The sequence below is a fragment of the Molossus molossus genome, unplaced genomic scaffold (genome assembly GCF_014108415.1).
Source record: "Molossus molossus isolate mMolMol1 unplaced genomic scaffold, mMolMol1.p scaffold_m16_p_13, whole genome shotgun sequence".
Taxonomy (NCBI): Eukaryota; Metazoa; Chordata; class Mammalia; order Chiroptera; family Molossidae; genus Molossus; species Molossus molossus.
This window is the reverse complement of record NW_023425348.1, coordinates 41,963,519-41,974,833: the sequence shown is the minus strand read 5'-3', so window position 1 is coordinate 41,974,833 and position 11,315 is coordinate 41,963,519. Positions and strand designations below refer to the sequence as shown.

The 11,315-nt window shown below is 44.2% G+C and overlaps 1 protein-coding gene across 2 annotated transcripts in view; it reads right to left on the bottom strand.

Moving 5' to 3' along the window:
- The window catches only part of PAK1 (p21 (RAC1) activated kinase 1), a 76,559-nt gene extending 65,515 nt beyond the window's left edge, over positions 1 to 11,044 (bottom strand). For both annotated transcript variants that reach the window (XM_036257827.1, XM_036257829.1), the window contains exon 1: positions 10,883 to 11,044. The gene's annotated coding sequence lies outside the window, so the exon portion shown is untranslated. The remainder of the gene's footprint in view (positions 1 to 10,882) is intronic.
- Positions 11,045 to 11,315: the final 271 nt, after the last annotated feature.

The following is an 11,315-nucleotide window of genomic DNA, read 5'->3' as shown; positions in this document are numbered from 1 at the left end:
CAAGGTACATGCCCTTAGTGGGAACCAAACCGGGTCTCTCTGGACCGCAGGCTGACGCTCCAACTGCTGAGGCAAACCAGCCAGGGTGACACTGTTGATTTTTTTAAATATATTTTTTCTTTATTGATTTTGAGAGAGAGAGAGATAGGAACATCAATGAGAGAGAACATCGACTGGCTGCCTCCTGCATGCCCCCCACTGGGGTTTGCCCACAACCTGGGCATGAACCCTGACCGGGAAACGAACCAGCGACCTCCTGGTGCATGGGTCGATGCTCAACCACTGAGCCACACCAGCCAGGCTCACTGTTGGTTTTCTTAAAGGCTATAGAGAGCCCTGGCTGGTTTGGCTCAGTGGTTACATCAGCCCATGGACCAAAGAGTGGCAGGTTTGATTCCAGGTCAAGGGCATGTGCCTTGGTTGCAGGTTCGATCCTTCAGGGTTGTGCGGTGAGGGCGGCCCGTCAATGTCCCTCTCTCACATGGATATTTCTCTCTCTCCCCCTTCCTCCTCATTCTATCTCAAAAAAAAAATGGTCAATGGAAAGATATCCTGGGGTGAGGATTAAAAATAAATAAATAAAAAGGCTATAGAGATATTACAAGGGAAAAAGTGCTGCCGCCTGAAGAAGGGGCCCGCGGCTATCCGTCTGCAGCGGATACTCTGCCATGCCCAAGAGGGTCACTTGGGGTGTTCTGTTTTATTTTTTTATCCTCACTCGAGGACATTTTTCCATTTTTTGTACAGATAGAGTGGGGGGGGGGGGAGAGAGAGAGAGAGAAAGAGAAACATCGACGTGAAAGGGACACATCGAGTGGCTGCCACCCACACGACCAACCAGGGCCGGGGACAAACTGCAACCGAGGTACGCGCCCTTAGCGGGAACCGAACCCAGGTCTCTCTGGACCGCAGGCCGACGCTCTAACCACTGAGCCAAACCGGTCAGGGTGGGGTGTTTGAGAGAGTCCTCTAAACTGCCTAGAAGACTTGCTAAAATTCTAAAAGACAGTTTCCCCAGAGAATCTCTGGGCAAACCATCTTTACAAATAGGACTGCAGCCATCATTTGGGGCTGATATTTGAATAACCACTAACATTAGATCACATGTTGGAGTTTACTAAAAACTTGGAAATCTGTTCAACTGGTATCAATGTTCTCATTCATTCATGGAAATATTTATTTATCACCTCCTGTTTGCCAGGCTGTGCTAGGTGCTGGGGATAAAACAGTGAGCAAGTCAGAAGAAACAAAATCTCAGAGTTGTTGCCAGTCACCCGGGATCACAAAGCTAGTGGGCAGCAGAGGCAGGGACCCGACATGAAGTCTATAACTAAGACCTCCTCCCTTTCCTCTACATCACCCCTCACTGTTCACTCCAGAGGCAAAGGAATGGATCAGGTTGCCTCTACTAACCCCTTAGACCATATTTAAAATGAAGGAGGGAAAGGGGGAAAAAAAAAAAAAGAAATAAAACCTATTCCATATATTAATCACATTTCTCAGTTCCAACAACTCAGAGCACCTGAGACGGGCACGACCTACACTCCCCCAGGACTGGGGAGTACTGCATGCCCTTGACACCCAGTTATGAGAATCTGATCTTTAATTAAATTGTGCCAGGAGGTTTTCTTTGGCAGAGGCCTAGAATGCTGCAGTCTTGAATTTGCTGAGGGATGTCCTTCTGACATGTCAAAGACACTCCCGCTATGCAGCCTCCAGCCACTTGCTCCGGTTTAGGAATGAGAAAGCAACTGCTGAGGTAGCAGGGAGGAAAACAGGAGGCTGTCTCTGGGGTGTTAGAAAAGCTACTTTAATTTCTAACCCTCAGTCTCCTCTTAGTAAAATACAATAAGACTATCTACGTGTAGAGTGATGAGAATTAAAAGGCATATATAAAAGCATCTAGCATGCTGCCTGGCACAAAATAAATATCCAGTAGTATGTGTTCCCCTCCCCCACTCACCTCTGCGGTTTTTCTCTACTATTCCCTACACGTGTCGTTCCAGCTCAGTATGCTTTCATGCCCCTGCCGTTGCCCACACTGTTCTCTGCCGAAAATGTCCCAACTTGTCTGCCAAGCAAAGTCCTACTCATTCTTCAAGACCCAGCTTGACTCACTTCCTCTGTGAAAACCTTCACAGAAGCGCCCCCCACATCTACCTTCCCCCCAATTTAACAGCATTTTATACATACTTCTAAGCAGCAGTTTCAATATATCATATTAACCTCACCAGACCATGAACCACTCAACGGATAAAACTGAATCTGATAAACCTCTATGTTCTAGACTCCCACCCAGCACAGACCTGGTAATAGTAAAGATTCACTGACTAAGGCAACCTGGTTTAGAAGGAAAAGGAAAAAAACAAAACAAAACAAAAAAAACAGAAACTGGAAGGATCTTGAAAAATCAGTCAGTTCCAAACCTTTATTTCATAGTTAGGAGCCTGAAACCCATAGGGGTGTGCAGTTTATCTAAGATCACTCAAAGAAACACCAAGAAGGACATGACTAGCTTCTGATAATTCTGATTCTCTTAGAAACACTTTCTACACTAATTATTATTTGAGACAGAATAAACAAGGGGCAATACCTGGGAGGCTTCCTGCAACTGGGAAGGTTTGAGACTCAGCAAAGTGAAATGGAATGGGCAGAGAGATTTGGTGTCAGACTTAAGTTCACTGTACCTGTACCTTCACCCTCTCCTCCCACACCAATCACACCTGCACATCTTCCTCATTCCTACCACCCCTGCAAATAGTCACTACAGTTATGTGCAGACACCAGTACCAACGGTCTTATAATCCTCTCCCCATCTTCTCGGGAAATTCCTCACCTGCGGCCCCAGTTGAGTTATTCCCAACAGTAAGCCTTCAAACCTCTAGACCTCCCAATGAATGGCCTGAACTGAGAAAATCTTCACTAAAAAACCTGAAGCGCATGCAATCTGCAAACTGGATGGAGCCAATTAAGCAGTCTGGTTCAATCTTCCAAGAAACAGTGGGATCTATTCCGTTGTCTCCTGGATGGCTGACCTTCCAAGCAATCTCTGCTTGAACATACCCTGTGATTTCCCATACTGCCACATGCTACCTCAAAGGAACATTTTCTCTTGGAAGTAATAAGAACCACTGTATGAAAAAAGATGCCCTCTCGCCTCTAGAAGATACCCAGACTAAGGTGTCCCTTTCACATCGATGTTTCTCTCTCTCTCTCTCTTCCTCTCTTTCCTTCCCCCTCTAGCTAAACAAAAAATGAAAAAATGTCTTCAGGTGAGGATAAAATAAATAAATAAATAAAATAAAAAGCTATCCAGACTAAGCCAATCAAGCTTTCAGTGTCCTTTACTTCAGTCACCCTTGATACCCAAACTCTCGTCCCCTCCCTTTTCTGTATGCCCTCGAGTCGGACCATATTCCTCATCCTTTTCCAATTCCTTGCCTCCTTGCCTTAAAAAAACCTGGCTATCACCTGAGTAAGAGTCCTCTCTGGCAGCGCTCTCAACTGGAGGCTGTGTCTTCTCTCACATCCAACCTATTAGTATTGTCTTAATTTTCAGTGCCATCTCATAAAACGACTTCTTTCTCTTCCTCTTATAAAAACCTCTATTCCTTTCAGTAGCCTCCACTGGCTGCTATCACACTTCCTTGCTGCCCAATACCCACTTCCCGGTCAACCCACTCAAAGGCTTTAGTTCTAGATCAGTCTTCTTCTATACCACACAAGTTATCATTCTAGGTGACTTCCACAGCCACATAATGACCTTGCAACACTATGGTCACTTCATTTGCTGACCTCCAGTCCAACTTAGTCAATACTACCATGATTATACTCTGGACCTTATCACCAAAATGTGTACCAACTCCAATATTTGGAATGAGTCATATATACTCCAAACACAACCTCCTATTCATGCAGCTCACTTACTTAAGAACTTCCATTACAATTCCTAGACTTCATATTGAGCTCTAATCCACTATCCATTAGTCCCCTCTACCTTCACTTCTCTTTTTCCCTAACCATAGTCCATCAAAATCACTCAAAAATAAAAAACTATTGACATTCAGCCCTGGCTGGGTAGGAGTTGGTTAGACAATAGTCCCAATACATCAAGTTTCCAGGTTCAATCCCTGGTCAGGGCACATACAACAATCAACCAATACCCTGGCCAGTGTGGCTCAGTGTTTGGAGCATTGACCCACACACTGAAGGGTCATGGGTTCAATTCCTGGTCAAGGGCACGGTGTCTGGGTTGCAGGTTCAGTCCCAGGCCCCGGTCAGGGCATGTGCAGGAGGCAACCAATCAATGTGTCTCTCTCACATTGATTTCTCTCTCTTCCCCTCCCTGCCCACTTCCACTGTCTCTAAAAAAAAAAAAAAAATCAATAGGAAAAATATACTTGGGTGAGGATTAACAAACCAACAAAAAAGAATCAACCAATGAATGTATAACTAAGTGAAGCCACCAATCAATGTTTCTTCTCTCTCTCTCTCTCTGCCTTCCTCTGTCTCTCTCAAATCAATAAAAAAAAAACACAAAAAAACTTTTTTAAACATCAATATTCTAAAACTCATCAGGCACAACAAAAAAACAAAAGAACCTGATTCAAAAATGGGTAAAGAACTTGAATAGACTTCTCCAAAGAAGATATACAAATGGCCAATAAGCAAATTAAAAGATGTTCAAGATGAATCATTAGGGAAATGCAAGTTAAAACTACAATGAGATACCAACTTGTACCCATTAGGATGGCTATTATAAAGAAAAAGAAGAAAGAGAGAGAGAGATGGAGAGGGAATGAGAGAGGGAGAGAGAGAGACAGGAAAGGGAAGGGAAGGGAAGGGAAGGGAAGGGAAGGGAAGGGAAGGGAAGGGAAGGGAAGGGAAGGGAAGGGAAGGGAAGGGAAGGGAAGGGAAGGGAAGGGAAGGGAAGGGAAGGGAAGGGAAGGGAAGGGAAGGGAAGGGAGACAGACAAACAAACAAGTGTTAGTAAGGATGTGGGGAAACTGGAACCCTTGTGCACTGTTAGTGGGAATGTAAGATGATAAAGCCACTGTGGAAAAATCTTTAAAAAATTCAAATTGGCCCAGCCAGTGTGGGTCAGTGGTTGAGCATCAACCCATGCACCAAGAAGTCACCGGTTCAATTCCTGGTCAGGGCACATGCCCAGGTTGTGGGCCTGGTCCCCGTTGTGGGGCATTCAGGAGGCGGCCAATCGATGTTCTCTCTCGATGTTTCTCTCTCTCTCCCTCTCCCTTCCTCTCTCTCTAAAAATCAATAAAAGAAAAAAAAATTAAAAATAGTATCACCATATGATCCAGCAATTCCATGTCTAGGTAGATATATACCCAAAAGAATTGAAAGCAGTGTCTCAAAGATATGTTTGTATACCCATGTTCATAGCATCATTATTCACAATAGCTAAAATGTGAATGCAACCCAAGTGTTCATTGACAGATGAATGAGTAAGCAAATTGTGGTGTGTGTGTGTGTGTGTGTGTGTGTGTGTGTGTGTGTACACACAATGCAATATTATTCAGAAAAGGAAATTCTGCAATATGAATGACATGGATAAACCTTGAAGACATTATCGTAAGTGAAATAAGCCGATCACAAAAAGACAAACACTGTATGATTCCACTTATATAAGGTACTTAGAGTAGTCAAAATCATAGAGACAGAAAATATAATGGTGATTAATAGGGGCTGACTATATCTCTTTTAGATATATTCAGTCATTCAACAAATATTTATTGAGCATCTACAATGTACCAGTACTAATCTAGCTGAATAAGACAAAGTTCCTACTTTCATTGAGTGTATGAACTAGTTAAGAGAGGCAAAGAAATAAGCAAATATACATTTCAAGTCTATAATGAATATTAAAGAGCAGTACATGTGAAAGGAGGGAGGGGAGACGGGGATGGAGGTGTTACATAAAAAACGGTGATTAGAACATGCTTCTCTAAGGAAGAGACGCTTAAGACCTTAATGAAGTAAGACAGCAAATCATAGTAATCATACCTGGATGCATTTTAAGCAGAGGGAGCAGTAAGTACAATTGTCCTAGATAAGCATATTTTGGGCATGGAGAACAGCAAAAAGGCCAGCAAGACAAGAGTGAAGTGAACAAGAAGAAATGTGGTAGGAGACTGAGATTAGTGATGATAGCCAGCGTTTAGATTATGCAGGACCTTACAGGAAACAGTAAATTTGGATTTTGCAGCAAGTGTGAGAAAACACTGGAGAGTTTTGAGCAGTGATCTCAGGGGAGCAAAGGAAAAGTGGTGAGACCATTTAGAAGTTATTAAAATAATGCAAGTGAGAACTGATAGTGGCTTGTATGGATGGCATTAGGTAGAAGAAAGTACTGCAAAGGCAGATACATTTTGAGGGTAGAGCCAAATGGCTTATTTAGAGACTTAATGTTCAGTAGGAGTAAAAACAAAAAATCAAGCTTATCTCTAAATTTTTGGCCTGACCTGAGAACACTGGGTGAATATAAATATCCTATGTCTTTTATTCAGACACACATACACACACACCTCTCCCTTGACATTAACATCCTCTTCCAAACACCATTTATTTCTTTGTTCCCCTTTATAGTAAAGCTTCTCAAAAAAATTGTCTACTTACATTACCTCCACTTCCTCCCCTTCTGTTTGTCAACTAATGCCCTATTTCACCAAAAGTAGTCTTGTCAAGATTACCAATCCTGTCCACATTGTCAAATCAACTGGCCAGTGTGACTCAGTTGGTTGAGAGTCATCCTATGCACCAAAGGGTTCCTGGTTTGATTCCCAGTCAGGGCACATGCCCGGGTTGCGGGCTCAATCCCCAGTTGGGGGTGTGCAGGAGGCAGCTGATCAATGTTTCTCTCATATCGATGTTTCTCTCTCTCTTCTTCTCCCTTCCTCTCTCTCTCTAAAAAAAAACAAATCAATAAAAACATATGTTAAAAAATAAATAAACCCATCAACTATTCTGTCTTCACCTTATTCAATCTCTCAGCAACATTCAACATTACTGATCTCCCTTCTCTTTCAAATGCTCTACTTTTTTGGCTTCTGGGGGTGCACATTCACCTGGCATTTCTTCTATCTGTCTATCCCTACTTCCTTTGCAGACTCTTCTTTCACTAGCTATCCTCTCTATGTCCAAAGCTAGGAGCCTCCATTCTTCATACCCTACATTTTCCTCCAAATGATCTCATCCATTCCCATGGCTCTACATATGAACTATACGTTAATGGTGTCCAACTTTCTATTTCTAGCCCAAAAGCTCTTTTTCAGACTAAAAACAATCTGCGAGACAACTCCTCCTTATTTCTCATAAGTATCTTAAACCTAACGTGAACAAATAGAACTCTTGCTTTTCACAGCATCTATTATGAATTTTAATTCTATTTGCTTACTTATTATACATCTTCCTCAATAAACAGTAAGCTTCCCAAAGGAGCAACTAAGTCTGTTTTGTTTTCCAATGTATACCTGGCAACTAAACAGGGCTTAGCAAGAGTACACATCAAGTAAACATCAAGATTTACTAGACACTGGCTGCTCTCAAAATGTTCACGTACCAATGGGAGAAGCAGATACATAAACCACAATGATAGTACAGCATGGTCAGTGCCACTCAATCTGAATGATGCGAGGAAGCACCTGAGTGCTGCATGATTCCAAAAAAGGGGCCCTTAGCAACGAGGGAAGACTTTTTTAAGGTGACTTCAGTTTATTTTTGTGAGATAAGAATAAGTATTGCTATCAAGTGCCTACTATATATATTTTTACTTTCTTGTAGAATTATTTTGAAGCTTTAATGTAGCTCTTCAAGGCAGGTATATAATCTTCCATTTTATATCTGAAGCTTAGAAAGATTAAAAATCAGGTAGCTAGTAAGTAGTAGAGCCAGAATTTGAATTGAGGTCAGTCTGCTTTTAAATTCCCCCCACCCACCCATATCACAAGGCACCACTAAAAACAATACCTTTTATAATTGCCACCCACTATCTGTTTGACCTTAAACAAATCACTATACCTCTTGACCTCAGTTTTCAGCATGGGGCTCAATTACCAGTCTCCAAATCATTCTCTTTCTAGGCCCCTCAGGACCAACTACAGTAACATTTGTATACAGCACTTTACAGTTCACAAGGCAGTTTCACATATTCATGATTTCACTTAATCTTCACCAGTCCCATGAGCTGTTAAATCCCTATAACACAGAGGCCAATGGAAGTAAAATGCCTAGCCTAGCTCCATCTGGTCTCTGACTACCATCCGCCAGAAACTGAACTTAAGAAAATTGGAGGGAGGGGGGCTGGAAGGAGAGGAAGAGAGTAAATGACTCATAGAGGGAGTTCAGCACCAAGTCACCCAAATGGCCTAGAGCCAGGAGAAGTTAGCAGGGACCAAGTCTCTTTCCCTTCCAAGGTAATGAGTGTTGGTTTGGCCATGGCACAGTGACCTACCATATAGAACTGTTCTTTTTCCTTCTCAGCAGTAACTAGAGTCTAACCCCACAGAAAAGAGAATATAAGAAAACTCTATGTACACTATATGTACATACAGGGCCAGAAGATAACATGGTATGAGAAAATAGGCATCACCTTTAAAGAAGACTTGAGTTTAGGACCTAGCTCTGTCACTGACTTGATGAATCAAAAGTCCCCTCTGTGTTACCACAGCCCCTTGTGCTTCTCTTATATCATATATATTTATCACATGAGGTTACAGACACCCATGCTCCTTGACCTGTACTGGAAGGCAGCAACTGAGCCCATTTCCATTTTTGTATCTCCAGCACCTGGCACCATAACTAATATGGAATAGATGGTTCAGAGAATGTCTAATGATGGATAATGCCATATTTGAAGCTTTTGGTATATACACACATTCCACATTCCAGTCTAGATAGTAAGCGCCAGGAAAACTGCAATCCTGTCATATGTTGTCTTCCCTTCTCACTTTGAAGACACTGCCCAGGAGAAGTTTGCTGAGTAGAAACAGACCCGCCCAAAAAGAAACAAACCAGCCTTCAGAGATCAAGAGAATTGACCTACATGTTCTTCTTGCCCACCACTATCCCCAAATAACTCCTATGACATCCAGTCCACACTTTTTTAAAACACCACTGTTATCCTCCAGAACTCCTCCTTCCTCTCCACCTCACCCCTGCTATCCCTCTCACTTTCCCTAGGCTCACATGGGTTTACCTATTTTCCTCCAGGTCAGCAACGCCTGAGAGCTTCCAAAGAGTCGTGTTCCTCTCCCTAGAAGGTGAGCTTCTGCCCAGCCCTACTGGACACTTGCTCTCCTCCCACTCCGTCTTCAAGCTCCCTACCTCCCCGTCTTACTTACTCCCTACTGCTGCCCATTGCCTTCCAGGAAGGAGAGAGGGAACAAATTCAGGAAGAAAGATTGCTTATCAGCAGGCCCCAACTAAGGCACAGAGGCAGTAAGGAGAGAGATTGACACTTGGGGAAGAGAGAATTTGTAAGTGAAAGCTGGAAGCAAGGGAGTTAGATAGGAAACAGAGAGTGCTTGGGCCTCACACACACAAAAGCGAAGGTTCCTAAACCAGTAACCCACTAATAATGAGAAAGCTTCACAAAAATCTCTGAAAGGAAGAGAAGAAAGCCTAATCAAACAGGAGAAAGACCCAAGAGAGGGAAGGGGAACTAGCTGTGGAGGGGAAGGGAGGAGAAAGGGGGAGTATGTGGGGAGACAGAAGGAGAAAGTGAGACTGGGAGAAAAGGTGGACAGGTGGCAGGACAGAAAAAAATAATCAGGAGTAGGAAACAGCAAGAGAAACAGAGAGAGGAAGACAAGGAGGAGTCAGAAAAACCGAAGAAGGAAGGAGGTCCAAAATAATCAAGGTGGTTTAGTATCAGGAATGACATGTATTTCTTGGTCCCAGATAATCAAGAAGGAAAGATTATAGTGATTAAGACATTACACACACCCAAAGTCTGTCATTAACTGGCAGAGTAAGAGGGGGCTCCAGAAAAGATAGCCTAGTTTAAAACAGCTTTATACCCAAGTATCAAAAAATTGGCCAGTTTTGAGAAAAACCATTAACAAACCTTGACCTGCTTCTTCCTAATTCCACCTCCCTGCATGCAACATAACCATACTCAACACCCAAATAATCAGCATTCTCAACCTCTGCGTTGCCCATAAAGTCACTGGGTCATGGAGCAGACCAGTGAGATGCCATCCAAAAGGCTGGCTGGAAGACAGGATACCAAGATCTGCTTCCTAAGTTCACCTGTCTCCTACAGGGTCAACGGGGACATCTCTGTGGCTCACTGGAAGGACTTTAAACCAGTTCACCTTTCCAAAAGGCAATTTGACAGCCTGGAAAAGTTAGAGTTACAAGCAGAATATCAAGCAGATAAGGCAAGTGAGGCCCACAGAGGTTACCTGGATGGGACCAGCCCCCAGGTTTCCAATCTCCCAGCTCACTCCATCTCTTAACAGGTCACTTATAATATAATGCCCCTCCCCAGCACCCAGGAGAGGAAAAAGAAAAGAAAAACAACACCATTCCAGCAGGTCAGTAGCTCAACCAAAGCAGAGAAAAGTATGACCCTAGCCATAAAGCAGAAGGGTGCTTGTAAAGACGCATGGTTCCTGAGGCAGACCAGTTCCCCAAAAAACCAGCTTCCCCTTCACACCCTTCCCTCTCCAGAGCTCTGATCCCACTGCTGGCCTAGCCCTGCGTGGGTTTATCAGAGGTTTCCACCCTCAGCCCTGCTCTCATTTAAGATCTCTTAAGGAAAGAGACCCAAAATCTACCAGACTCGGCACCACCACTGCCCGGAAGCTGCCGGAGGAGACCAACCCCCCTCCCCAGCATCGCCCAGCTGGGCCAGCAATACCTGGTGGGGAGAGCTGGCCCCAGCATCTCTGGCCGCTGTTTTTGTCGCAGAGCAGCGCTTCTCTCCCGCCTGGCCACGGGCTCCACCCGGGCCTCTTTACTCAGCGGGAGCAAGGCTCCCAGCAGCTCCACCGCCCCAGCTCCCTTGCAGCACGCTCCCGCCCTCACAGGGAGCAGCGAAGGCGCAGCTTTGGGGCTGGCGAAGCAGAAGGGGCGGGGGAAGAAGGGAGGCGAGGAGGCGGGAGGAAGCCGCGCTTCTCCTTTCTTGAAGCACAGGGCGGGGAGACTACTACCTTCCCACCCTCTCAGCTATTCTTCCCCACCTAGACACTAAGACTGGGCTTTCCAGGGCCTGGTAAGAGTCCTGGATGAGTCAAGGAAGAGAACCTCTGTGTCTTAGTTTGTGCAGCTGGGTCTGCACCCCTGGACAACTG